The sequence below is a fragment of the Apium graveolens genome, chromosome 4 (genome assembly GCF_009905375.1).
Source record: "Apium graveolens cultivar Ventura chromosome 4, ASM990537v1, whole genome shotgun sequence".
NCBI lineage: Eukaryota > Viridiplantae > Streptophyta > Magnoliopsida > Apiales > Apiaceae > Apium > Apium graveolens.
The window spans coordinates 161,960,514-161,965,138 of NC_133650.1; the positions used below are offsets into that span (position 1 = coordinate 161,960,514).

General features: G+C 40.4%; 1 non-coding gene across 1 annotated transcript; it reads left to right on the plus strand.

Moving 5' to 3' along the window:
* Nucleotides 1-2,791: 2,791 nt before the first annotated feature.
* LOC141723209 (small nucleolar RNA R71) lies at nt 2,792-2,898 on the plus strand. Its single transcript, XR_012576196.1, has one exon. It is a non-coding gene; the product is annotated as a small nucleolar RNA R71 (small nucleolar RNA).
* Nucleotides 2,899-4,625: the final 1,727 nt, after the last annotated feature.

The following is a 4,625-nucleotide window of genomic DNA, read 5'->3' on the forward strand; positions in this document are numbered from 1 at the left end:
TTCATCATCCGAAGATTCGGAGTCTCTCTCAGTGTAAGGACCAGAAAATTCCCGATCCTCGGGGATAGGAGCCAAACCTCGTATATAGGGGGCGACTTCCCTCGTGCTTCGCTTCGCCCAGCATATCCACTTCCTCCAACCTCAGGGTGAAGGGGCATCCCATAAGGGGGGTTAATAGTAACAATAGTTGAATATTCATACCCGACGGGTCGAGAATTCACAGGTATATGTACTTGTTGAACTTGAGGATTCGTACCTTGAATAGTCGGGGGAGTTGTCCATTGTGGCTGAGGTTGAGTTGCCCCTATCTGGGCTTCCCCCTGAGTAGATGCATAAGTTGAATGGGGAGGAATCTCCACGGTTGACGAAATCACCTGGGTTGTCTCTGATGGTGTTCCTTCCTCTAGAGCTCTAATTGGTCTCCGTGTTCTCGCCATGGTTGTTGTTGTGCTTTCCCACAGACGGCGCCAAATGTTATGGATAAAATACTAAGGTTATTATTTGCTGTATTTATTACTAAGATTCGGGAGCTCAAGGCCTTTAATGGCTGCTCTCGTGTTTCGTAGCTTAATTCTGCCTTTTACGAGATGCCTACGTATCTCTGTGAATTAGAGAATCAATCCAAAAAACGTAGTTCTGATGTGTGGGGTGAGGCCCCTTATATAGATGTTGGGAGTCCTTGAATTGGACTTGGTATAGGAGACTTGGTGGGCAAGTCTCATAATCAGAATGGACTTTGGAGTCCTAGATAGTAGGAAACTGATTCCTTATCATTTTAGTTCCCCTTGAGGCTGATCTGTAAGGATTTATATCCTTATCGGGACTCTTCTCAATAGCTGATTTTTCCCTTATTAATTAATTACGAAATTAATTAATAATCAGGGTTTTTGGGCCTTCTTTGTTTCATCAGGCCTGATCTGGTCCATCGGGCCTGATCAGCATGTTAACCTTTCTGGTCTGAATGTCATACATCTTCTTATTGGGCCTAGCAGCCCATACCTTGCAGTATTTAATTATACTATCATAATTTATTTATCCCTATCACATATATATCTTCCTTTTCAAGGGAGAAGCATTCAAAAATTGCAATTGCTCATCTTCTTCATCATCTTTACTGTCTAAATTTCCCAACAAGGCTTCTTCTAAGGAATCAGACCTTAGGATTTGATCAAGTTTTGATGTGACTACCGAGTCGACCAACTCGACTTTTAAGCACTCCTCATTATCAGAAGGAAATTTAATAGCATTGAACACATTGAAAGTCACATCATGATCCAACACTCGCATTGTAAGCTCACCCTTCTGCATATCAATCAAGGTCCGACCAGTTGCCAAAAAGGGCCTTCCCAAGATTATGGGAATCTTCTTATCCTTCTCGAAATCAAGAATGACGAAATCAGTAGGGAAAATGAGTTTATCCACCTTGACCAAGACATCCTCCTGAATACCTATTGGATATGTAACAGAACGGTCGGCCAACTGCAAGGTCATGTAAGTTAGTTTGGGATCAGGTAAGTCCAATTGCTTGAAGATTGACAAAGGCATCAGATTGATTCTAGCTCCCAAGTCACATAAGCATCTGTCAAAAGACACTTTTTCAATAGTACATGGAATAGTGAAGCTTCCTGGATCTTTAAGCTTTGGAGGAAACTTCTGCTGCAACACAACACTGCATTCCTCCGTGAGAGAGACAGTCTCTAAATCATCTAGCTTCACCTTCCAAGAGAGAATACATTTCATAAACTTTGCATAACTAGGCATCTGCTCGAGAGCATCGGCGAAAGGTATGTTGATTTGAAGTTTCTTGAACACTTTCAGAAACTTCTCATACTGCTTGTCCAGCTTTTTCTTCTACAGCCTCTTAGGAAAATGCGGTGGAGGATAGATATATTTATCCCCTGTATTACTCTCAGGCAGAGTGTGCTCAACAGTAGTCTTCCTTGGTTCCACTTCTTTATCCTTCTGCTCATCTTCTTTCTCAGCTCCAGCTTTTTCAGTCAACTCTTGAGTTTGTTCGGGATTAGCAACCTTCCCAGACCTCAAAGTAATTTCCTTTACCTGCTCCTTAGCTTCCTTCTTTCCTGGTACTTCAGTGTCACTAGGTAGTGTACCAGGTTGACGATTTAGCAAGGAATTGGCAATTTGCCCAATTTGATTTTCCAAAGTCTTAGTAGAAACGGCTTGGCTCTTGCACATAAGCTTCAACTCCTCAAATTCAGATTTTTCATTAGCTTGTTGCAAATGGAGTTGTTGTTTTGGTGCATACTGTGGTTGCTGAAACCCAGGGGGGTTGTACTGCTTAGCTGGATACTGTTGATAAGGCTGTTGAACCGCATTCTGAGCATTACTCCAACTGAAATTAGGATGATTGCGGTTGTTAGGATGATAAGTGGCTGGCACAGGTTGCTGCGATCGCTGGAAGTTGCTCATGAACTGAGCTGATTTATTTGAAATTGTGCTCTGATCAGTCTCATGGGCACCAGTACAAAGCTCACAAACACTAGTAATTTGATTAACTCTATAATTAGCCAAAGTGTCCACCTTCATTATCAAAGCCTTAAGTTGGGCAGCTATAGCAGTTGCTACGTCCAACTCCAGAATTCTTGCTACCTTTCCCTGAGTAAATCTCTGGGAAGAATTCTGGTACTCATTAGCAGCCATCAGTTCAATAAGTTTATAAGCTTCATCATAGCTTTTAGCCCACAAGGCTCCTCCTGATGCTGTATCAAGTATGGGCCTAGATGTAGGACCCAATCCATTGTAGAAACAGTTGATAATCATCCATTCAGGCATGTCATGGTGTGGCCACTTCCTTAGCATCTCCTTATATCGATCCCAAGCCTCACACAAAGATTCTCCAGTTTGCTGCGCGAACTGGGTAAGAGCGTTCCTGATTGCTACAGTATTTGCCATGGAAAAAATTTAGTGAGAAACTTTTGAGCAAGATCTTCCCAAGTTGTGATAGACCCTGCCGGTAGAGAGTGTAACCAACACTTAGCTTTGTCCCTCAAAGAGAATGGGAAGAGTCGCAGCTTGATAGCATCTTCAGTCACACCATTGAACTTGAAAGTGTCGCAGATCTCGATGAAATCCCTGATATGCATGTTGGGGTCTTCGGTAGGAGAACCCCCAAACTGAACTGAGTTCTGTATCATCTGGATCGTTCTTGACTTGATCTCAAAAGTGTTAGCCGCGATGGCTGGTCTAATGATGCCAGACTGAATGTCATTAATCTTAGGCTTAGAATAGTCCATCAAAGCCTTTCGCTTTTCTGCTTGATCACCCATAGCTACTATAATTGGCTCTTCAACTTTCTCTTCTTCTTCTACCTTATTTTCTTCCTCAGAAACTTCCCTTCGAATTACCATAAGTTCTTCCTCGGCTTTATCCAGTGTTCTCTTACGAGTACGCGAACGCGTATGCATACACCCTCGCTAGATCACCTGAAATAAAACAAGGAAACAAATAAGTAACAATGTCCAAGTCAATGAACTTTAACGACCACTGATGGAAAGCACATAAACTAGTAATTAACACTGCAGTCCCCGGCAGCGGCGCCAAGAACTTGTTAGTCGATAAACACGCGCTAATATTATACGCAAGTATACGGGTTCGCAAATAGTATAAGATATAAATCAGATTCAATCCCACAGAGACTGTATTGGTTAACTATCTAAATTACGCACCTAAGCAACAATGCATGGTTATTATTCAATGCTAAGACAATAACAAAGTGAGGATGTTTATAACTAAGGATTACACTAACAGTTATAACTAAGAGAATAAAATAGACTGGATTAATATATATGACAAACATGGGATTCTAACTTCATTAAGTACTTCATTCGATAGTTTTATTATTCTCAACCTTAGCATATAATGGTGATGACATTAATCAGATAATAAAAAATTGATAAACGCCAACTTTCGTTGCACGAGTACCATTCTACCAGACATCCACAAAAGAGATAGAAGCTGAATAGGCACCAATTATATTGAGACCCTATATGTCTATATAATTTGACAACATAACGGTTTAAGCACAAGTTATCTATCTTGATTACATAGGGCAAGTAAGATGGGTAAAATTACCTACTAATCATGCATAACAATACATGAACCTATGCTAACATGTCAAGTTCTAAATCCTTAAATTCACTTTCGCTTCATTAAGAATTAACACGCTATCTTATAAGTTCGCAACGCTCAAAAGACGAATAAGCACAACCATAACTAGGATATCAAACAATCACCACACACTAAGGCATCAAATAATTTAACTAAAGAAATCCATAAATAAATCCGCTAGAACCACACGATAACGATTAGCCAATAATTGAACTCACCGCCAACGTGGTTTCCAATGAAAACATGATATAGCGAACGTAGTCTTTATACGAATAAATAAAACCAAGTACACACAAGAATATAGGTTCAGCAAAACAAGAAACAAGCATCCAAATTACAACTCAAAACAAAGATTCACAAGAATAAACTAGATCGTCTTCGCCTTTGTTTAATTGTGCCAAAAGGTCTCTTGTCGTCTTCTCCCTCCTTGATGTCTTGAACTCTTAATATCTGAATATCTTTGAAAAATGACCTAAGTTATGTTTATATAGCAGTCC